At 36.0% G+C, this 25,720-nt stretch overlaps 1 protein-coding gene and 1 long non-coding RNA gene across 10 annotated transcripts in view; both read right to left on the reverse strand.

Annotated features, from left to right (window-relative positions):
* LOC101024293 (membrane-associated guanylate kinase, WW and PDZ domain-containing protein 2) overlaps nt 1–25,720 on the reverse strand; it is a 1,445,327-nt gene that overhangs the window by 800,693 nt on the left and 618,914 nt on the right. The gene's annotated exons all lie outside the window — the stretch shown is intronic.
* Nucleotides 1–25,720, reverse strand: part of LOC108584773 — a 142,939-nt gene that overhangs the window by 3,509 nt on the left and 113,710 nt on the right. The window lies entirely within an intron of this gene.

Below are 25,720 nucleotides of genomic sequence, written 5' to 3' on the forward strand. Positions count from 1 at the left end.
TATTTCTTTATAGCAATCCAGGAGCAATCTAATACAGGTATATACCCAGAAGTGAAATTGCTAGGTCATATAGTAACTCTATGTTTAACTTTTTGAAGGACTGCCAGATTGTTTTCCCAAATGGCTGTGCCATTTACCTTCCCACCAGCAATGTACAAAGTTTCCAATTTCTACAAATCCTCTGAACATTTATTATTGTCTGTCTTTTTTATTATAGCCATCCTAGAGGGTGCTAAGTGGTGTCTTATGGTTTCTTCCATTCTTTGAAATTTATGAATAAAAAGTAATTACATAGTTCTATAAGAGCAGTTAATCAGCAACAGATGTAGCATGTAATATGTGAATATGATTTGGTTTAAGCAGCCTGCAAGAACAGAAGATGGAAATAAATTTGATCCCATATATCCAAGATCTTGATTAAAAAGGAAAATATTATTTTCCCGTAGTCAGAGAAGTTGGGAATGCTTCCCTGAGGAAGTGAATCTCCTACCTGTGAGAAGCAGATGAGGTTGCTTAGGGTGCTCCAAAACCATAAATGTGTAACAAAGCGATCACAAACAAAACTGACAGGGTTTGCCGTTTCATTCCTCACTCCCAGGAGGGAGTGTTAGCATAGGCCAGAAAGGATGGAGGGATAAATGTGGCAGGAGGAAAATGTGAAACCGTCATCTTAATATATGTATGGTTCCATTTTATTGATGGAAATAATTTCCTATGACCAGAAGACAAACGTTGGTCTGAGCCATACAGAGGAAAGCATAGTTATGTTTTCTCTCTTTCTTAGAGAGAGTTATGTTGGCCATGGTTCAGCTTGCTGATCCTCTGTTCTGCTGTATAATAGACTCCCTGCTGCAATCCGACGGCACCCACAGATCTTTATTTTCTCATTACCTTGGCTTTGTTGTTTTCTAATAAGAAATGATCGCAACATGGCAAAAGAAACAGTAATGGGTATTCACATAGAATTTTCTTTCTTTGTGCAGTCACCATATCAGCAGAAGTCAGCATATTTTTAATAGACGTGTTGGTAACTAACTCCTATAACATCACAACGATACAATACTTAGAAGCAGGATAAATTTCCAGCATGATGCAAGTGAATTCCATTTTCTCACCTCCACCTTTCTTACAAAACTGAAGCACATGGAAGTCAATAAATAGATCTAAAGTCAGGAGATAAGGTAGTTCAAAAGGTTGGACTTGAACTGGGTTTTTAAACTCTTAGTCCAATGTTTTCCTTGTACAACAGACTGCGTATGCATTATGGCACAGTATCAGATATTTTCAAATATTAATATCAATATTATTTTTCACCTCTATAGCATAACTAACTTAATATTGGTTTCTTAAAATGTGAGTTTTTATTTTTAATTTTTACCTTGAGTTATTGTCAATGCTTATTGATAGTACTGAGTAGTGAAGTTCAGATTAATCAAAATTAAAATAAATAATTTATATAATCATAAGGCTATTTTAATATACATCTTTTCATTTATTAGTGATAGCTTATCTTCTTTTGGAGAAATCATCATTTTTTTTTACAACTTACTTATTTCAATTTAAATAAATAAATGAAGAGATTTCTACTAATAAATGTATCAAAGTGATGATTTTGGCATCTTACTAATTCTGTACTTCATGTTTTTGTACATTGTTTCTAGATCAAAAATAGTTTTTTCAAAGAAGTCGTCTTTAAGCCTATCCTACTCTAGCTTCTTGCCATGATATAGGCACTCAATATTTATTCTTGGTTTGATTAAATCATTTTTCACTTGTTGACATGCTCTTTAGAAATTTTCTTATATTAATTAGATGTATTGCTTTATAGACATAAAGAAATTTTCCATTTTTATTATGGAAGATAGAACCAAAAGAGTTGGTCATTTTGGTGACTACAAGAGCAAGCTTATTTGGAGACAAGTTCTCCATGGTATTCATCAGACAATTAGTTTCTTTTAAAAAGGAACTAACCAGTATATAGCATATGTAATATTCTAACAAAAAGCAACACTGAAAGATTTTATTATAAAAATAAAATATTTCTTAAAAGCTTTGGTGGCTGGTTGTAGAGTATTTTAAATGTAAAATGCACACTTAAATCTTATCAATGGATTTAAGTTACAAAGGAAATTCCAACTACAGTTTTAATGGAACTGAATTTTATGATATTAGGAATGCTTAATTTTGTGTTACTACCTCTTTTTTTCCTACTAGAAGCATTACCAAACTACGTTCTTTGAAACCTGCAGTATGTTCCGTTTGAAGCTTTTCACTAGCAAAGTGGCTTTTGGAAACATCACCTAGATGAGAATTCAACATCTCAATAACAGCCATTGAAAAACAACTATTTCAGAGTCCTAGGCTTTTAACTGGGTACTGTAGGTTGTTTGAAGCCTGCACAATCACTTAGGTCTCTTTGACATCGTAGATTGACTCTCCTCATGCATCTTTAATGCATCTACTTTTTTCTGAAAACTGCTCAGAAAGCTTGATCTTTGAGATATAAATGAGTAACATTCTTATAGGAACTTGTTCCAAATAATGGTCTATGCTGGGTCTAGTTGATTAGACTAACACGTCAACCTTTATCTTAAATATCTGCTTAGTCATTGTCTTTGTAGATGTTTTTCTTCATGGATGTAAATCCTAAAAGACAGATATAAATCTTGAAAACTTGAACATGGCATGTATTTGAAGGTTGCCACTGGCCTTCATCACAGAATCATCTAATCAGGTTCAGGTTAACTTGGAGGAAGAATGCTGGTGAAATAGAGCAATTGATCATACATATCACTGTTAGACCAACTGGCTTGTCAAATTTATCAATTCATTTATCCTCTTCCATTTTTTTCTCTCCAAAATATTATACCTAAAAATTAATTAAATAAAAGCATTATGTGTGTGTGAGAGTGTGTGTGTGTGTGTGTGTGTGTCAGACTTCTAAATTATGGAAACTATATTAGTGATGTGTACTGTTAGAATAATAAGAAATTCTTATAGCCAAATGTTTCACTGTCTATATCTGTAGGTACAAATATATTTTTGATACTGTTGATGAGCACCTCAAATATACATTGAATATTGAATATTTTTCTTTTTTGGATATTAGTCCAGAAAGGCTGCAATTAAAATAATAGCAGAAAGACATACAGAGTCACAAAACTAACAGAATCAATTAAATAGTTACAGAATACACAGACTATTAAGGTAAAATGTAATTGTTTCCCTGTTAAGCAAATAAAACAGTAACTAAATAAGGGTGATTTATATAGGAGAAACAGATTCCAAGATGTGTTATAACACTTAATGTAAACACCATGCGATACTCTAGTATTTAATGATTCCAACTATATTGTTAGCACCTCTCATCTTATGTGCATATGTTTGAAAGTCATCCGGATTTCTTTTTGCACAAAGTTGTGAATGAAAGTAAGGGACGAAAGGGAATAAGATAAAATAGGGAAGAAGAAAGGGGTTTAGTAAGGGTGGAATGGGAGGAAAGAATGGGAAGGAGGAATGAAAAGAGAAGCATAAAAATAAAGAAAGTAAAGGTAGCGACTTACAAATTTATAGGCATATGGGGCATAGGATAATATGATTTCCTGAACCCATGATTTCTTTAAACTTTAAAGTTTGCAAATGATTATCATAAAAAATGTAGAATAGCTGGAGGTACATTTCTAACACGGACTTACTGAAAACATGCTGGTCGGACCCAGCCATTTTAGTGCATTGAACTTAAGTCAAATCATGTTTTCTTTAAAATATTTGTGATGCTAAAAATAGTAACCATGTTTAATAATGTGTATATTTATCAAAATGGTCAAATAATTAAGGACTTAATGCTACATATTAATCAATTTTCACACTGCTATAAAGAACTTCCCTGGCACTGGGTAATTTATAAAAGAAAGAGGTTTAATTGACTCAGTTCTGCATGGCTGGGGAGGCCTCAGGAAACTTAAATCATGACAAAAAGGGAAGCAGGCACCCTCTTCACAAGATGGCAGGAAACAGAAGAACAAAGAAGGAACTTCCAAATACTTCCAAAACCATCAGATCTTGTGAGAACTCACACACTATCAGAAAAACAGCATGGGGGAAACTGCCCCCCGTGGGTACAATTCAAGTTGAGATTTGGGTAGGGACACAGAGCCAAACTATAACATGCTATACAACAGTTTATAGTCAACTAAAATCTATGAACCAATTAACTGTTCACTTATAATGAAAATGGAAAAATCAAAAATACCCTAAAAAGTCTGGTCTTTTCTTAGAAACTCTGTAGTCCTCTAGTTTAAGCCATAAGTTAGTTTATGCCATAATTATCAAAGATGTCATTAACTCTACACATAGGAATACTTTTCTTTTATTTCTGCCATAATTTTATATGTCAGCTACTGTCTTTCATTTCCAAAATAAACTGATTCGTTTTCAAAAGTGTAATTAGTAATTTCAAGTAGTAATTTTGTTTAATTCATTTTATTTAATTTTTAAAAACATTTAGGTGTTTATATCATAAGTATACATTATCAGTTCAACAATTGGCTCCCCAGTGTTTACCAAATGGGAATTATCAAACATAAATTAGTCTAAGATACCTTTCAACAAATAGCATTCTGATAATACTAAATGGTCCTACATATTTGGGCTGTGTTGAAACTTTAGTTAGTTATATAATTAGTTTTTAAAAGTGTTTTCAAATGAATATTCTTGTACAATAAGTTGAGTATGATCAAGCCATGTAGAGCTGCTTATGTTTTAGTGCATATCAGAGTCTCCTGGAATGTTGGGTGCAAGCCCCCCAAAATCTGGTCATAAATTAGCCCCAAAACTGGCCATAAACAAAATCTCTGCAGCACTGCAATATGCTCATAACGGCCATGACGCCCACGCTGGAAGGTTGTGGGTTTACCGGAATGAGGGCAAGGAACACCTGGCCCGCTCAGGGCAGAAAACCGCTTCAAGGCATTCTGAAGCCACAAACAATAGCATGATTGACCTGTGCCTTAAGGACATGCTCCTGCTGCAGTCAACTAGCCCAACCTATTCCTTTAATTCGGCCCATTCCTTCGTTTCCCATAAGGGATACTTTTAGTTAATTTAATATCTATAGAAACAATGCTAATGACTGGCTTGCTGTTAAAAATATGTGGGTAAATCTCTGTTCGGGGCTCTCAGCTCTGAAGGCTGTGAGACCCCTGATTTCCCACTTCACACCTCTATATTTCTGTGTGTGTCTTTAATTCCTCTAGCACCGCTGGGTTAGGGTCTCCCTGACTTAGCTGGTCTCCCCGATTGAGCTGGTCTCAGCAAGTGTTGTCCATAGTGGGGGCTTGAATCCAGGTTGAAATGTTGCCAGAGTGATGGTTGGAACAGAAAACTAGCTGGAGGACACCCGAGTACTCTTAAATCAATCCCCGTAGTGAGTAAGAAGGGGAGCTCGGAAGCATCAGGGACAAGTGTGGGGTCTGGTTCGTTTCACCTTGGAACTTTTTCACACTGATGATGAGGAGGAATGAGGAACGAGAGTACAATGAAGTAACAGAAGAGATTACAGAACAGGTTTATTTGCCAGCTAAAGCTAAAGTGGCAAAGGAGGGAGAGGTTCATCCCTACCCTTCTGCACTCCCTCATGATTATTTTGAAGAAAAAGACCCTCCAGATGTTTCTTTTCTGGAGGACACTGGGTGAAAAGTAGTTGCCCCAGTAACTGTTTGAACAGCGCCTCAAACGACCGCTCTTAGTTCCACTCAGGCAGGAATTCAGCAAGCTAGAGGAGAGGCTGATTTAGAGGCTTGGCAGTTCCATGTTAGAATATACCCCACAGATCAACAAGGAAATATTATAGCTACATTTGAGTCTTCTCCTTTTAAATTACTCCAAGAATTTAAACAAGCTATTCATACTAAAAAAGAATGTAGAAATAATCAGCGAGTCAGGCCACCAGATAGGGGAAAAAAGAAAACTGCTGAGCCTGAAATATGTCCAAAATATAAACAAGGAAAATATTGGGCTAATAAAGATGGGAACCCCATTTCAGGAAACGCCATGAGGGGCCCGTCCTGGGTCCCGTTCTAAACTGGAGCATTTCCAGCTCAGGCCATTCCCTCACCCCAATATAATGTCTGTCCCCCACCACAGCCGGTAGCCTGCAGTAGATTTATGCTGCCCAAAAGCTGTGAGCCTTCTGCCTGGGGAATCCCTGCAAAAGGTCCCAACAGGAGTTTGTGGACCCTTGCCAGTGGGAACAATAGGATTACTTTTGGGAAGGTCAAGTTTAAGTTTAAAAGGGGTACAAATACATACAGGAGTCACTGATTCAGATTATAATGGGGAAATTCAGATTGCTATATCTACTTCTGTTCCCTGGAAAGGAGAGCCAGGAGAGCACATAGCACAGCTCCTGATTGTGCAATATGTGGGAATGGGAAAAAGTGAAATTAAATGAACAGGAGGATTTGGAAGCACAAATAAACAAGGCAAAGTAGCTAATTGGGCAAATCAAATCACGGATAAACATCCTACCTATGAAATAACTATTCAGGGAAAGAAATTTAAAGGTTTGATAGATACAGGAGCAGACATTTCAATCATTTCTCTACAGCACTGGCCGTCCATGTGGTCAATTCAACCTGCTCAATTTAACATAGTTGAAGTTGGTAAAGCTGCTGAAGTATATCAAAGTAGTTATATTTTGCATTGTGAAGGGCCCAACGGACAACCTGGGACTATTCAACCAATTATAGCTTCTGTACCTATACATTTATGGGGAAAAGATTTATTACAACAATGGGTAACACAAGTTCTAATTCCAGAACAATTATATAACCCTCAAAGTCAACGTACAATGCATGAAATGGGGTATGTCCCTGGTATGGGACTAGAAAAACTATTGCAAGTTTCGAAAGAACCGCTTCAAGAGGAAAAACAAAGTTCCTGCCAAAGATTAGGAAATAATTTTTGATCTTGACCATTGTTAAGCCTCCAGAACCTATACCTTTAAAATGGTTAACAGATAAGCCAATTTGGATAGAGCAATGGCCTCTAAGTAAACAGAAACTGGAGGCTTTAGAGAAATTAGTTACTGAACAATTAGAAAATGGGCACATAGCTCCAACATTTTCCCCTTGGAATTCTCCAGTTTTCGTAATTAAGAAAAAATCAGGTAAATGGAGAATGTTAACTGACTTAAGAGCTATCAATTCAGTTATACAACCTATGGGAACATTATAGCCAGTATTGCCTTCTCCTGCTATAATTCCAAAAAATTGGCCTTTAGTAGTCATAGATTTAAAAGACTGTTTCTTTACTCTCCCTTTAGCTGAGCAAGACTGTAAACTGTTTGCATTTACAACTCCTGCAGTAAACAACCTGCAGCCTGCTAAGCATTTTCGTTGTTTTGCAGATGGATCTAGTAATGGTAAAGCTTCTTATTCTGGCTTGAAAAGTAAAGTTTTCCAGATGCCCTATACTTCAGCTCAAAAAGTGAAGCTTGTCATGGTAATTGAGGCATTGACTGCTTTTGATATGCCTATTAATGTGATTTCTGATTTGTCATATGTGGTTCATTCCACACAGTCAATTGAAAATGCTCAGTTATGATTTCATACAGATGGATAACTGCTGACTTTATTTACCCAACTGCAAACAGCAGTTAGAAGTAGAATGCACCCTTTTTACAACACTCACATTAGGGTTCATACATCTCTTCCAGGACCTTTGACTGAAGGGAATCAAATGGCTGATCACCTAGTTGCTAAAGCAATATCTAATGCTAGACACTTTAACAATTTAACCCATGTTAATGCCTCTGGTCTCAAATGCAGATACAGTATTACCTGGAAAGAAGCTAAAAATATTATCCAGTGATGCCCAACTTGCCAAATGGTACATTCCTCATCTTTTACAGGAGGAGTTAATCCTCAAGGATTGGAACCTAACTCTCTTTGACAAATGGATGTCACACATGTTCCCTCGTTTGGGAGACTAGTTTATGTACATGTATGTGTGGACACCTTTTCTCACTTTGTCTGGGCTACATGCCAATCAGGAGAGTCTTCTGCCTGTGTTAAATGTCACCTTTTGCAGTGTTTTGCAGTGATGGGCATTCCAGCTTCTATTAAAACAGACAATGCCCCAGGCTATACTAGCCAAGCTCTAGCTACATTTTTCTCTACGTGGAATATTAAACACATTACTGGTATCCCATACAATTCTCAAGGACAAGCCATAGTGGAAAGAATGAATCTTTCCCTAAAACAGCAGTTGCAAAAGCAGAAAGGGGGAAATAAATAATATGGAACCGCATAGATGCAACTGAAACTAGCATTATTAACTTTAAATTTTTTGAGCCCGCCCAAAGGCCAGATGGTATCAGCAGCTGAACAGCATCTACAGAAAACAAGTGCAAAGACAGAAGCAGAACAATTGGTTTGGTGGAGAGATCCGATGACAAAAAGTTGGGAAATAGGTAAAATAATAACTTGGGGTAGAGGTTATGCTTGTGTTTCTCCAGGTCAAAATCAACAGCCGATTTGGATACCATTAAGACACTTGAAACCTTATCATGAGCCAGATGCTGAGGAAGAGACTCCAGGAGCATCCCAAGGACCCCCTGGTTGCAGCCATGTCGAGGCTGACACTGAGAAGGACTCCAACTGTCATGAGCAACAGCCGTCAACACAGCCACCCACCTGAGGACATATCAAAAAACTGTCACAGATGGCGGAAGAAAACCTGAGGAAAGCAGGACAGCTAGTCACTATGAGTAATTTAATGGTAGCTGTGATAGTGATTATCACCACTGCCATGAGTATTCCTTCAACAAAGGCTGACACAGAGAACAATTATACTTATTGGGCATATTTATCAACCTTGTCTGGCAATAATGCCTAGATTTAATTATTCCATGACACAGTTACACATACTTTCTGATCTCAGTATTTACCATAATAAATCTGCTCCTATAATTGAGGCATACTGCCCTCAAAAACCTATTTGTAAACAAAATTGAACCTGACCAGAAAAAATGAACGTACTTGTTTAGGAAGATTGTATTGCAGAACAGATAGAGGTGCTGCAAATGAATCCTATGGAATCATTACTAATTGGTCCCCTAAGGGAATATTTAACTTGAATTGCACCTCTCAGTCTGTGTGACATGGCCACATTATGTTCAGCTGGTCCGGAAAAAATGGTCAGATGGTAGAAATGGCAAGAAGTACAGCAAGAGTTCCTATTATCTGGAACCATGGCAGTGTAGTGACACCTCAAACTCAATGATATGGCACGCTCTAGGAGCTTAACATAAGGATTTGTGGAAACAATTAAATGCTCTTAATAAGAACAAAATTTGGGAAAGAATTAAAAAAGCATCTAAAAGGACACTCTACAAACTTGTTTTTGGATATTGCAAAATTAAGGAACAAATATTTAAAACATCCCAGGCACACCTGACCTTAATGCCAGAAACTGGAGTGCTTGAAGGAGCTGCAGACAAATTAGCAGTTAGTAACCCATTATAAAGGATAAAAACACTTGGAAGCTCTGTAATTTCAATGACGATTGTGCTTTTAATCTGTGTTGGTTGTCTTTGTACAGTCTGCAGATGTGGACCCTGACTCCTGCAAGAAGTAGCTCACCGTGATAAAGCTGCCCTTACTTTTATCAATTTGCAAATCAAAGAAGAGGGACAAGTTGGGAACAAGTCCCCCCCCCCCCCCCCCCGATCTGGCCATAAACGGATCCCCAAACTGGCCATAAACAAAATCTCTGCAGCACTGTAACATGTTCATAATGGCCATGATGCCCACCCTGGAAGGTTGTGGGTTTACCGGAATGAGGGCAAGGAACACCTGGCCCGCTCAGGGCAGAAAACCGCTTCAAGGCATTCTGAAGCCACAAACAATAGCATGATTGACCTGTGCCTTAAGGACATGCTCCTGCTGCAGTCAACTAGCCCAACCTATTCCTTTAATTCGGCCCATTCCTTCGTTTCCCATAAGGGATACTTTTAGTTAATTTAATATCTATAGAAACAATGCTAATGACTGGCTTGCTGTTAAAAATATGTGGGTAAATCTCTGTTCGGGGCTCTCAGCTCTGAAGGCTGTGAGACCCCTGAATTCCCACTTCACACCTCTTTATTTCTGTGTGTGTCTTTAATTCCTCTAGCACCGCTGGGTTAGGGTCTCCCCAACTGAGCTGGTCTCGGCACTGGTTTGCTTGTTAAAACATAGATTCTAGAGCCCACCCTCAGAGCGTAACTTCATAAAGTCTGTGATGTGCCTGTGAATGTGACATTCTAACAAGATCCCAGGTGATACTGATGCTGCCAACCTGCTGACCACACTTTATGTAGAGTCCAGAGTATGAGTCAACCTATTTAGAGAAATGTTTTCAGCTGCTATCTAGTTTATTCTTTAGTTGAGGAGCAAATAGTGAGATGCTGCATCTGAAAACAAACCAGGACAGTTTCTCCTTTTTGTCTTGGGGGCTCTGTTATTTGTAGGTGAATATTCCAACATTAAAGAGCTGGGGCTTGTCGGCATCATTTAGTGGGAAAGAACGTGCGATTTGGAAACAGACAAGAGTTTAAATCTCAGCTTTAACATTTATTAGCTGTGTACCCTTGGGCAAATTACTAAAACTTTCTGAATCTCATTTTTTTTTCATTTGTATAGTAGAAGTAATAAGACCCATGTGAAAATGTTATCATAAGCATTTAAGACATTAACTGACGTAGATACATTATGAAAGCTATAAAGCACTTAACCCATATCCTTTGAGACTTGGTTCCATTCGTTATGCCCTCTATTTCCCCTACATTTTCAACTTCTCCATCTTCACTGGCTCTGTCTCTATGCCAGAAAGCATACTTTGTCCTCCATTTTGAAAACAGTTCTCTATGATACCATGTAACTGCTGACTTCTCCCCCAAGTCTGTCTCATAAGTAACCTTTGAAAAATTATCTACACTTATTGTCACTGGTTCCTCATTACTTAGTCATACACCGAAGTACTATAGCTGAAATTCTGCCTCCACCACTAAAATGCATAAATCTGCTCCTATAATTGCCTTCATAATGATCACATTGACTTTGTAAGTGTTAAATCAATCCCTATCACGTGTGATGTCTCCCAAGCATGTGACCCCTGGCCCTAAGTTGGGGTGGCATGGCTCACCAATCACTTGCCTTGGAAACTCCTCGCAATCTCATCTTTAGCAACACTGCTTTCTTGATTTCTCTCTTCCTCACTCTTTGCTGGTATTTCTGTACACCTTGCCTCTATTTTCCCTCAGTCTGCATGCTGTTTCTGGGAGATCTCATCCTTACACATGCCTTACCCATCCCTTCTCTGTACTTTGACAGCTCCTCAAATCCATACATCCAATTTAAACTCCTCTCCTAAGCTGCAGATCCATCCAACTTCCAACTGAATATCTAACTGATGCTTAATGTTAAATTACACAGAACTACACATTATGACATACACAGAATATGCTCTCATATTTTCTGCATATTCACCAGGGTGAAAAGAAGTTCCATGTACCAGGTTTAAATAGTTATCTGGGAGAATTCCTTTGGCTGGAAGATACTTTGCCTTTTCTTCATCTGGAAAACATTTTTCCATCCTTTAGGTCAAAGCTTAAACATGATTTTTCCCAGGAATTTTTCTCTGACCACCTGAGTAGCTTCTATTGTATTTCCTTAGAGCCCTACACCTCACCTATGGCAGAGTTCCCCGGACATTGCCCCCATTACATTGTAAGTCTCATGGAATAAGAGTCTAAACTATCAGCACATAGATGAGCATATGGCATATCATAGGTGCTTAAAAATGTTGTTTGACTCCTTTTTCCAAAATCATTCAGGCATCATGGTTCTTCTGGGTACCGAGTAAGCAGAACAAAGTGCCTGCATCCCATGTCAGAGACAGATAATAAATAAGTTAAGACAAACAAGTAATAAATAATCACAAAATTTCAGTTACTATGAAAGAGACAGTATTGCATTGAAAGAATCTCCTGTAAGAAGAGATGTGGGGAAGTTCAGAGAGTGAAGGAAACTATAGCCTGGGGCAAGGCTGAAGAATTAAGCCAAGTCCACTCCTTGAAGAGACAGGCTGTCAAATACAAACACTTTTCTAAATTGTATCCAATAAGTTTCAGTGTTCTACTAATTTTTCACGAAAGAGTCTCCCCCTTGTATTTTTTTCTTCAGTCATCAGAATTCTATATGGCAATGTATTTTTAGTTGTACTTCAATAGTACCTCCATAATTTCTAAAAATTAACTTTTACATATTAATATTTTGCTAGTAATCAGTTTGTTTATATCATTTTTAATAAAACAAAGAGCCTTGAAGATATAGCCATGTTTTTTAGTAAATACATCAGAATAGTCTGTCAATATAATTTACATATAAAATCTCTAGTAGATGTATAATAAATTAGATTTATGTGATCACTTTAATGAAGGAAAAAATCCTATATGCTTACAGTGTCAATGAGAAACTGAAGTACAAAAATGTTATTTTCCAAAAGTAATTTATTTCAGCATAAATTTTCATTAAACAATATTGAGTATCAAAGTCTAAATTTCATTTTTTATTGTAGTAACTTTAGTACCAGCTGTAATCTAAGTATCACTTTTTTAACTTTACTGTAAAATTTACAATATAGATTTATCTTACACGTGAGTATCAACTTCAGATATATGACATTTCTAAATTCCAAGTCCAAAAAAAGCTTTAAATATTTAATGACTGCTGCCTATTTAAGTCATCTAAGTTAATGAAATGATTGATGGTTTAAAACAGATAATCTGTATCAAGATTTCTCAATTTTGGTACATTTTGGGCTTTCTAACTCCTTGCTATAGTACTCTTGTGTGTTATAGGATATTGAACTACATCCCTGGCCTCTATCCACCAGATAATGTTTGCAACTCCCAGGCCCCCAAGTTGTGACAACCAAATGTCTGGTTGACAACTACTTGTGGATATGTTTCAGCAACTTGAGGCTTCAGTTTTGGAATATAGCATTTAATTCTTTCTTAAACAATTGAATGTCCCTATTTTACACCGTTATTATCCAGTACAATCCTTAATGAGATTTGTTATCTTTATGCATCTGAATGCTGAAGTTGGTTGATTCTTTTATGAAAATGACTCAGGTTTTGTTGAATTCACTGGTTGTCTGTCTTGATAACAGCATGATAAGGACAATTTTTAAATTACTGTTTTTCCCTAATTATATTTATAATTTATGATTGTATAAAATTTAGAAAACTAAATAAAGCATCAAAAGTTTCCACAAATAACTACATTTTAGCATTTTGAAATATTTAGCTTGTCTGCATATGTTATTTATAAAATTCGGAAAATGCTATATGCAATTTTGTGTTTATAGGTGGTAGTCTTCTATTAGACTTAATGTCATATTTTGTACATTTGCCTGTGTCATTAAACATTCATTGAAAACATTAATTTATTGTCTTTTTATGTACTATAATTAGGAGAGATGATTTATTAATCTACCCTTCTCAGAGTGTACTTTTTCTCATTTTTTAAATGACAAAAATCTAAGAGCATTATGCAAATAGTTTAATGCATAATCATCTAATGTTCAGTTTTTGAGGGTTGGCTTTCTTATTTCTATGTAAAAAATGCAGATTTTGAGGCAGCTTGCTTTACAATTCATTTTTGACTATTTTCTTTTTAGCCTAATATTGACCACAGCTATATAAAAAATAATACATATGTTATTCGTATAGATAAATAAATTTATTGTTTCTGTGGCAGAAAAATCCGAAAGGAAATCTACACACAGACACACATTCACACATTGCCTCTAATTTCAGAATTTTTTTTTTCTGTGTTTACAGGCAAAAGAGATTGGAAAAAATATTTCTGTTTCCTATTCACAAATTCTTAAAAGGTGACCAAAGGAGCAATGGCTTCCCTAATGAAATGATGAGTTAATTACAGTCTTCCAAAAATTGTACAAATACTGAAAGGTAATTTGGTCTGCTTTTCACTTAAAATTAGTGTATGAAAATAATCCATCTATCCACTCCTAGGTGTTTACCCAAGAAAAATAAAAACATATGTCCACACTATTGCTTGTATGCGAATGTTCATAGTATCATTATTCATAATAGCCCAAAGGTAGGAACAACTCAAATGACTATCAGCTAATGAATGGATACACAAATGGGGAATATCCATACAATGGAGTATTATTTAACTATAATAGAGAATAAAAAAGGACAGAATACTGGTCCATGCTACAACATGGATGAATCTTAAAAATACTATGTTAAGTGAAACAATATTTCATGATTTCATTTGTATGAAATGTCCAGAATAGGCAAATCCATAGAGACATAAAATAGACGAGTGGTTTCCAGGAGAGGGTGGAGGGTGGAATGGAGAGTGACTGCTAATAGGAGTGGGGTTTCTTTGTAGGGAATAGGGGGTGATGAAAAGATTCTGGAGTCAGAAACTGATGGTAGTTTACAACACTGTAAATATAGTAAAACCCACTAAATTGCACACGCTTAAAGAAGTAGAGTTCCTGGCATATGAATTGTATGTCAATAAAAATAAACAAAAAAGGAACAATCCATCTATTATGCATTTTCCAATAAATACCTGAGGTGGCTATGCTGAAAGAAGTAGAGAAACATATTGATGCCATTTCCAAGAAAGGAGAAAACTCTAGTTGATAAAGAAACTAGAAATCTATCTCTCAGTTCAGAAGAAAATATTTTAAAAACTCTGAGTCTTCATTTCCAGTGCTTTAACCAAAAGAGCTTGGTAGATTATTCAAGGTGCCTAGCTATCAGTATCCCTACTTGTTAGAAGTAACTATTCCCCCTGGAAACTCAAGGTTTTAACCACAAATTAAAGTCTAGCACAAAGTTGTATCAGGAGCATCACCTTCCATTTTCTGAAAGAATATGTTTCTATAAACACTGTCTCTGGGGCAATCACATGACCACTGTCTTTCAAACATAGTAAAAAAGCAATAGTGTAATGTTTCCATTTTACAAATCTATTACTTTATCATCTGCTAATATTATTCTGGTTTCTCTGGGTCAGGACATACACTGCTCTCCCTCGCCAAGATTTATCTCCATTTTAGTGAAAGAATCAATAGTATTTCTATCATTTTAATAAATTATGAGGGAGAGAAGGTCAGCTCTAAACACATAACAAAGCAATTAACACTCCCCTCTCAGTTTAAGGCCTTAGGATGATACAAAGTTATTTCAGTTTCTAAATCATGGTAATGTATTGTTGAAAAATTCCCCCAAGGATTTAAATGCTGTGAGAAAAAAGGTAACAGCATAACTTTCAAAGGATGTAAAATAAAACATAAGGCCTATTGCTGTCAACTAACTGGTATGGGAAACCACTGTGGACAGCTGAACAAAAATATCATATTAATGTGAAATGTCAAAGGGAATGGATAGAAAAATCTTTCATCAACCTGTTGTTAAACAGAGTGCTAATGTCTTTCCAAGACCCCATTGCTGACCTTGTCCTTGACTAATTCCTCACATTGCAATGGGTGCTATACCCACACAGGAAAGGACTAATGAGCTAGAGCATTTAAGCTGACATTTAAGAATAAATTGGGTCAGAGGGGAGAGCGACATCATTTGCAGGTGTACAGTAGGGCAACGTAAAAAAGGAGATGTGGAAAGATATGGAAAGGCAACAAAATGTAGCAAAGACACTTCTGGAAATTTTCAGGTAAAACCCTTAGTAGTATCAGTGATATGAAATATTACTGAATTGTGGCAGGGAGCAGTGGCTCATGCCTATAAACCCAGCACTTTGGGAGCCGAGGCAGGCGGATCACGAGGTCAGGATATGGAGACCATCCTGCCTAACATGGTGAAACCCCGTCTCTATGGGAAAAAAAAAAAAAAAAAAAAAATGCTGGGGATGGTGGCGGGTGCCTGTAGTCCCAGCTACTCAGGAGGCTGAGGCCGGAGAATGGCTGGAACCCGGGAGGCGGAGCTTGCAGTGAGCCGAGATCGCGCCACTGCACTCCAGCCTGGGCGACAGAGCGAGACTCCGTCTCAAAAAAGAAAAAGAAAAAGAAAAAAAAGACATGTTACTGAATTGTTAACAGTAAATCAATCTTGTTTAATATTCAGTGCCATTTGGGTTTTAGAAGTAGAGAGAAATGATAATCTTTAATACAATATGCCATTTTGACAAGGTACCACGATGTGTTTACATTTGTCATGCTATGTCCCAGTGAACATGGGGAAGTAATATCAATCAGATGGTGAAAAGAAAAAAAAAATGAAGAAAAAACAAGTTCTCCATTAACTGTACAATCTGGGAGGAAATAATTGGAGATAAGCTGGAAACAACTATGCCTTTTTCAAAGTGGACAAAATTTAGTTATACTTGCATATCATTTCTTAGGCTTAATACACTGCAATTTTTAATACACTATTCGTGTGTTCTAATCATGTCAGATGTGTGGGTGTATAGCAAGTCTTCTTGAGAAATACAGAACGCATACACTGCGACTGTCTTCACACTCAGAGTTGCGTGAACTATTGACTCTCGATTTATCAGCTTTTAATTGTAATAGATAATGTTTATTGCTTTAGGAATTGTTTATCTTGTGAAGATAACATTGATGTTACCAAGAGAACAAGGTAAAAAGCTCTTGACCAATGACTGGGTTCCTAGACATTCTTCTTTGAAGTGATAATTGCCTAAAATTCTTTGGCTTATTTATCCTAGTACTACTGTTTATTAGACTGCCATGTGGAACTGACGATAACTCTGCAAAAACAAATCAGTTATTTAGACATAATTTACAAGAGGGTCTCTCAGCATTTTCCTCCAGTGTCAAAACACTTGAGTGGTAGGGAATATTTATACTAGTAATAGTGGCTCAGGAAAGTACTGAAATTCCATGGGATGAAGTAAAACTCTTTCCAAGTGCATATATTAAAATCTTTTCGTTTTATTTTCCTGGTAGGGGAAGGGTTTACAGAGAAGAGGAGCTTAGATAGCCTGGAAAAGCTACCCAGGTGGTCCTTATATATGTACCAACCCCAACTTTCTCCCTTCTTAATGCTTCTCACTTTAGAATACTTTGTTAAAATACCACTTCTGCTATTTATAACTGATATTCTTACAGATAAAAGCCAATAGGTAGTTCAAAAGTTGTTTTAAAAAGATATTTACACAATGGTAACTCTCCTTATAATTATCTGTGTTGAAAAGAAAAATAAATCAAATAATAAAATCAAAAGTAATTTATAAGACATCTCATAATTAATATATTTCATTCATTTATTGAGTAGCTTCCATATGCTATTTTACATATTTTAGGAATACAAATATGCCTCATACATGGATTCTACTTTTGTAGACATTATAGTCTAAGAAGACAGCTTATAAATGCACATAAATGTTTACTCCATAAACTAAAATGGCTAGTGGCTTGCAAGGGTTACTAGCAAAATAAAAGTTTAGAAGAGGGAGAGACTATTAGATAATAAAGGGTTATTTTGTAGGGCAGACCTTAATTCGTACATGTGTCAAAATAATGTTAGTGTTTTTAGATTTTGTCAAAGTCTATTCCCAAATTGAACCCATAATAAGACAAAGTATGTGAAATGAGCCAATGATAAATCCATGTAATGTGAACTGTTTACAAATGATTTGAGGTACAACCATGAAATTTTATTTTGCGTAGTAGAGTTAAAAGATCTTGTACTGGAGATAAATGTAGGACATTAAACATATCTGTGATCTTATTTGTCTATATCACAAATGTTACCTATTTACAAAGGCCTTTCCTGATCGCTCTATCTAAAATGTCACCCTGTGTCATTCTCTAACCCTTCTTCTCACTTTTCTTCAGTACTTACAGGCATAATTTTCTTTGTTTGTTTGTTTGTTTGTTTATTGACTGTCTCCCTCCAGAGAATCTAAGCTCCTTGAAGGCAGTAGATTTTGTGCTTTGTTCACTGTTAACGTCATCAGTATCTGGCATATGGTAAGTTATAAACTTATTTAATAAGTATTAACTGAATTACTGAATAACTTGCTAACTTAGCAGCAAAATGAACACAGACTACAGGATTTCAAAGATTCAGCCACTAAAAATGATGTCATCTAGGTGATTTCATCCAATGTCATGACATTAAATGGAATCTGTAACTCCCAGATAAGTACCTAGATTCCTGACCTCTCCCTCCTGAACTCTCTCTATTTGGCATCTCTACTTGGCTGTCTGAAAGGCACTCCAAGTTCTACAGGTCAATGACAGAAATTTTGATTTGCCCTTTGGGGCTCATCTTCCTCTAGCACTCTCCATCTTCCTCTAGAGCTCTCCTGAGCCACTGCTGTCCACCTAGTTGCTCAAGTCCCAAAGCATCCTTGATTCTTCTCATTCCTTCACCCTCCACATCCAATACATCATCTGCTCAGGGACATCACAAATCTATCTACAATGTTTTCCATCTCAGATGTTTCTATCCTAAACCAGCTTTATGTCTTGATTTATTTTGCTCTCTTTCTATCCTTGCCATCCTTTAAGCCTTTCTCCACATAACAAACAAATACATATTTTAGAGACTTAAATGATATCATGTTGTTCTCTGAAAACCTGAAAGGGACTCAACCCTGCACTTAGAATAAAATCAAATCTCTGACATGATGCAAAAGGCTCTTCATGACCTACTTCTACTGATCTCCTCTCCTACAACCCTGTCTCCTTACACCCTAAAATTCAACAACATTTATTTCTCTCCATTCTGTCAACACCAAACTTAGTCGCTCTTTAAGACTTCTCTGCCTGCTGTTTCCTCTAGTTTCAAGGCTATTTTTCTTTGTCACTATTTTTTGACACTAAGGTCTCTGCCAAAATACATCATCCTAGAAGTCTTCCTCACCACTTATGTAATGTCATCATCCGTGACCAGACCTGTTTATTCTCTTATCTCTTATCACCTTATCACGAAATCACTTATGTATTTGTTTGCCCACATTTAAATATAGACTCCATGAGAACAAAAACTCGTTTGTCCTACAAACGGCACAATGCTTGGCAAATAGTAGAAACTTATTAAACATTTATTGAATCAATGAATGAACTAACCAATGAATCATCAAACAAATGGTTATAAAACATTGTTTTTATGCAAATTCCAAATTTATTTCACTTTAAAGATTTAGAAAATCTATTCTAATTTAGTGTTATTAATATTTATTGTACACTTCCTACACATAAGAGACTGAGATAAGATCTGAATATGCAAATATGGATAAAACAGGGACTTGACTTTTTAGAGGCTTACTGGCTAGCTGAAGAAATATCAAAACAATCACAATACCTAAGTACAACAGTACAAGTACTCAGGATGCAGAAATAGTAGAGAAAGGAGAGTGAGCAATATCTTGGATATGGAAGAGCAGAAACAAAACAAACAAAGCAAAGCAAAAACCAACCAACCAACCACCCAAACCAAAACCCTACCACATTCCAGCAGAGAGTTAGATACATACAATCTAGTAATTCACCAGTGTACTAAGCAAATCTAGATGTAGTTCCAGCAGGGTGAATGCCATGCAGAAGGTAACACATGAAGACTGCAGAAGCAACACACGTTCCTTTCGGATTTCAAATGTAAAGTATACAAAATAGGAAAAAAAAATGGTTACAGTGAAAGGCAGCAGGGCTAGACCTTTGAGAAAACAGGTGTGCCATACTAGAGAGTTTAAATGCTGCTGTGCAAGAGATAAGGAAAAGGTGAAGAGATTTCTTCAAAACATTCTCAAACACTAGTCTTATCAATTGTGAAAATGAAAGGAAACCTCTCTAAAGATGAAGTTTCTGATACTTAAGATTGATATAATACTTAACAATGTCTCAGAGATGAATTTTGGGGGAGTGGTAGATAGACATGGTGCTTTTATTATTTATTTTGATATTTTTCCATAGCGAGCAATAAAATTCTACCTAAGTAAATTTTTTTCTCATGGAAATACAATAATTTCTATATAAAAATTCACCAGTAAATACTTCATCTTGACTTATTCTTAAACTATAAGAAACTTTGCAGATTACCAAATTAATATTTATGTTTAGTGCCTGACTTAGAGTAGGTAATAAATAGTTGCTGAATTTAATTACTTACCTTGTTTTCCTAACTGTACAATAAGTTGTATACATGCTTGTCCTACATTAATATTTGTTAATAGATCCATGAAAATTTCAAATCAAATGGTAATGTAACTGCAAATGAAATTGAATAACAGAACCAGCATTACTTGAGTTTCTAGGTGCCATTTTACAAATGATAAAATGGAAGCTTACAGAGGTTAAGTGTCTTACCCAAGATCTGACAGCCAGCAAGTGATGGAGCAAAAAGTCAAATGAAAGCTTCAGCCTGAAGTCCATGTTTTTAAACTGCTGCTATAGTGCAATGTCTCTATTTCAGAAGAAGAGTATCACATCCTGATTACACATAATAGGGATATACTTGACTAAAAAGAAGGCATTGGGAAACAATGGCATTATGAGAATTAAAAGTGAATATACAGTATTAAACTGGTTTCCTCCAAGTTTTGCTAAATTTAGCAGCTGACAGCTAGCTAACTCTGTTGTGGTAAGGAGGTGGTTATTTCGTATCCTTTTAGTGATACACGTTCCCAGTGTAAATTCATCTTTCATGGTGGCCTAGATGTTCTTATCCTTACTTCCTCGAAATTTTGAGTTTTTCCTGGATACTCCTGTAGTATCATCAGACCCATCTCTCAGCCTTTTCCTCAGGAGCTGTGCACCAGGGAAAGCCGGTCTTTCCTTTAAGGGAGTCCCTGTCTCTGCCTTACTTGTTTAAAGCAGTCTGTGCTGTCAAGCCTTGCTATGCCCTCAAAATACCAGTCAAAGCACTAACCGGATTTGACATTTTTAATTGCTCATTAGCAAACAATGAAGACTTCAAAACAGCAGCAGCAAGTCTGTAAACAAAGATACTGAATAGGTTGAACTTTAATTACTTTTTCGTCATTTTTTAAGGAAAAAAAAAGCCATTTTTACCTTATTTTAAACATAAAATGAATATCACATAACTGGATGTCTTTTTTTGATTGCCTCAGTACACAACAATGATATTGCTTAACATAAAATTTAGAGATCCATTTTAATGTTTTTCACCTCCTTATAATTATGATTAGATATTCATTGCAAATAGCTTCAAAATATATTATTTTTTCTTAGAGAAGGCAAGAAAATAATTGAGCAAAACTAGAAATAATAATAATAAAGTACGTGATTACATTTTCTTTATTTAGAAATGAATTCCCAAAGGAATTTTCTTGCCACCTTCAATTTTCTCATTGTTAGTCCACTTAACAAGCATATCTCAACCACAAAGAACAAGGTCTATGCTAGATGCCAAGGGCTTTAAGAGTAGGGCAATATTAATTTATGGCACATGCCCCTCCTGGAGTGCTGTGAGGGGCACAATGTTCTTTGGAAATTCAGACAGAGAGTAACTGTCTCAGACAGTGACATATGACATAAGTATTCTTATGAAACACAACAATAAAACAAGCAGGGTGAAGTTATCACTCAAGTAAAAAAGATAACATTCCCATTACAATGGCAACCCCTGTATATTCCTCCCAGATCTCACCCCTCTGTGGTCATCCCCAAGGTTTGTTTCTATATCCCCTGGCTTTTTTACATTGTTTTTTTTCTACCTAGCAATAGTTAAACAAATATTGTTTAATTCTGCTCATTTTTGAGCTTAATAAAAATCATATCACACTTTCGGAAGTCTGACATTTGTATTTATCATTCAATATTATGTCTGAGATTCATCCATGTTGACGTCTGTAGTTAGAGTTTGTTCATTTGCACTTCCATATGGTTATAGAATCTATTATACATTCTCTTGTTTGTTTCCAGTTTTTTGCTACTGCAAACAGTGCAGCTATAAACCTCCTTGCCCATGCTTGCTGGTATAGATATACACATTTTCACATGCCTAACTAGTAGAATTGATGGAGCACAAAACACATACCTGCTATCTGTGTATTTTACATAAAAATAAGAAAATCATTCCCAAATTGTTTGTACCAGTTCACACTCTCACTAAGTATATGAATGCTAATTGTTCTGCATTTCGACCAACATTATATTGCCATATTTTTAAAGTCTTGTCGATATAATTAAGGTAAACTGTTCATATTACTGGGGGTTCTTAATTTGTATTTCCTTCATTACTAATGCAGTTGAGCATTTTTTCATATTTTTATTGCCCCGTTGTTTTTCTTCAATGAAATGTCTATTCATTTTGTCTGCCTATATTCCAAGAGAGTGGTTTGCTTTTGTCTTATTCTTCTGCAGGAGGTCTTTGTATTATTATGAATATCAAACTTTAGTCAACTATATGTGTGACAGATATTTCTCCAGTTTTCTCAAGTTTTCTTCAAGAACAGGAAATCTTAAGTTTTATATATTTTGTTTTGTTAATATTTTCCTTTATGGTGATACTTTTTTGTGTCTTGTTTATGAAACCTTTCCATACCGAGAGGTCATAAAGATAATCTTCTATGCATTCTAAAAGTTTTAAAAGTTTATGTTTTCCTCTTGAGAATCTGATTCACCTGGAATTGATGTTTGCTGATGGTGTACAAAAGGGAGAGATTAAATTTTTTTCCATATGCAGAATCATTTGTCTTAACATTACTTAAGATTTTAACACTTAACACTAATCTACAAAGCTACCTCTATTTTGAAATATGACATTTCCATATATGCATGATAAATTTGTCCAATTTGTACTATTAGAGACTGCAGACCCTAAAGGATGCTTAGCCCTAAATTGGGGAACGAAAAGAGTAGAGAGCTCAATGGCTCTGCTTAAGAAATTTAAGTGATTTAGCAGTGGAGGGTGGCAACATAAAAAGACAGGAGTTTTCATTTGGATTACAGTCAGTCTCGAGAAAATGGAGAGGTCTAGCCAAGATAAAATTCCTATAAAAGCAAGTATGATGGATATTCAGAATAATGATGTATAATCTTCAATTCAAAGTTGCTGTTTGAATTAGCTATTCAGTTTTCTGAATCTTCAGTAAATGTCAGCCACAGATTAGTGTCTTGGAATTTGGGCAGCTTTTCATAAGGAACAAAGCAACCCAAGAAAAAATGAGTCATTTTAGAAGGCAAGATGGAGATCAGGGGTCAAGAATGCAGCAGGAGCAGAATATTAGATCAAGAACGGGCCAGGCACGGTGGCTCATGCCTGTAATCCTGGCATTTTGTGGTTGTGAGGAACAACATAACTTTTCGTTTAACAGTCCAATAAAGAGATCTGGAACCACATAGGAGGAAAAACCTAGTATCACTATCAGTCTCCCATTACCCCATTGTGTGTAAGAATAATGCTTATATTACTTTTGTCCATTCGTTCTTTTTTTTGAGACAGAGTCTCACTCTGTAGTCCAGGTTGGAGTGTAGTAGTGTTATCATAGCTCACTGCAGCCTCTACCTCCTGAGCTTAAGCCATCCTCCCACATCAGCCTCCTGAGTAGCTGGGACTATAGCCACATGCCACCAAGCCTGGCTAATTTTTAAATTCTTTGTAGAGACAGGGTCTCACCATATTGCCCAGACTGGTCTCAAACTGCCGGGCTCAAGAAATTCTCCTGCCTCAACTTCCCATAGTGCTGTGGTTGTGGGCGTGAGCCACCATGTCTGGCCCATTCTTGATCTAATATCCTGCTCCTGCTCTGTTCTTGACTGCTGCTCTAAATCTTGCTTTCTAAAATGACTTCTTAATGAAAGTAAAAGTTTACATTAGTCTGCGTAGGACCTGTGGATCATCACTAATTTCCACATTCACCCCACTCTTGGTGGTGGACAGTAGCCCTGGTGGAAGAGTTAGTCCTACTTTGATGCTTGCAATATTAGGGTCTAGGGTTGAGGATAGGCACCCTGCAATGTCATGGCAAGATAAGTGTCCTGATAAGGGAACAGAAAATCTACTGCTGTTATGATGATCTGTTCTGTTTTTTTCCCCCTCTCTCTCTCTGTGTGATTTAGAGTTTCTATCCAAACAGGATAGAAATATATTCAGCAGCTGAGATGGCTTATTGGAAATTCATCTACAATACTTTCTGGGGATCAACTGTTAGATACATTTAGTGAAAGAAAAAATAAACTTATTGGTAAAAATCTAATTTCCTTCTATTTAAAAAGCCTTCCTAAATTTGCTTCATGGAAACTATGTATACTCTAGAAGAAGAAATACAACAAATATTTTTGTTAATTTTGTAGTCCAATTTTAGATTATATATTTAAGGTAATTTTAAAACATTTCTTAAAAAGTAGTAGGTCAGTTACTAAAATTTGTCTGTAAATGTTAAGATATTAACAATGTAGCTTAAGAGATAAATGATAGGTGTGACAAGATAGGAAATTTGCTTTATAATTTGTTATAAAACTTACATTTGTTTTATAATGAGTAAGGAAAAATTTAGAATTTTGTATAAATGAAATGTATAGAGTTACAAAAAATCATAAGTAAGTGTATCCAAACATTCTTTGGATCTATAGTAATGTAACTGCTTTATATTTCCTAAAAGTAGAAAATGTTAAGTATTGAATGTAACAGCAGCCACTATAATTATAACTGATTCATATTCAATTCCTTAGTAAAGTCTTTCTTAATCTTCACAGGCTAGGTTGGTTACTTCTTCTTCTGGATTCTTGTACTATTGTCCGTAGCTCTATTATAGAACTCAACACATTACAGTCATCTCTTGGTATACAGGAGGGATTGGTTCCAGGACCTTCTGAGCATACCCAAATCTGGGCATACTCAAGTCCCACAGTTGGTCCTATGGAACCTTTGTATATGAGAAGTTGGTCCTTTATGTATGCAGCTTTTGCATCCCATGAATACTTCAATCCAAGTGTTGGACTGTATAAGTAGAACTGTACAGTTTGAGCCCATGTTGTTCAAAGGTCAGCTGTATATCATAGCCATAGAAACAAAACAGACATCACTGCTTGTTGGATTAATGAACTAGGATAAAACCAGTGCTTAAATGAATTAAGTAAAAATCTCAATTAAATTAAAAAAAACACCAAAAACCTTACACTCTGAGCAGTTTGCTCATGCTCATTCCATCTAATGCATTAACATGAAATCATGGGCTAACAGGAGCTGTAGGGAAAAAAGGAGAAAGAAGGAAAAAAAAGGAAGAAGGGAAGGGAAGGAGAGAAGAAAAATGGGAGAAAAAGAGTGGGGAAGAAAAGGAAAAAGAAGAGAAAAATGTTTTGGAGAATGGGATGGTTTTTATTTAAAAATTACCTGCAAGTTTAATGGGAAGAAATATTCACAAAAGGAAATTAGATTTTAATGAAGTAAACATTAAATTATAATAATTGTCCTATGTAAGTTACTTCAATTCTTTTACATATGATAATGGAGATGCTGTATTAATTGAGTATGATTCTGATACAGGTGGTTTCTGCAGACTATACATTGAGAAACACTGAATTTAAAAATTAGTGTTGGTAAAACAAAACAGACAATAGCAACAACAATGACAAAATCCAGGGCTGGGCATGGTGGCTTATGTCTGTAATCCCAGCATTTTGGGAGACCAAGGTGGGTGTATCACTTGACGTCAGGTGTTCAAAACCAGCCTGG

Source organism: Papio anubis, chromosome 4, assembly GCF_008728515.1.
Source record: "Papio anubis isolate 15944 chromosome 4, Panubis1.0, whole genome shotgun sequence".
In the NCBI taxonomy this organism is placed as follows: domain Eukaryota; kingdom Metazoa; phylum Chordata; class Mammalia; order Primates; family Cercopithecidae; genus Papio; species Papio anubis.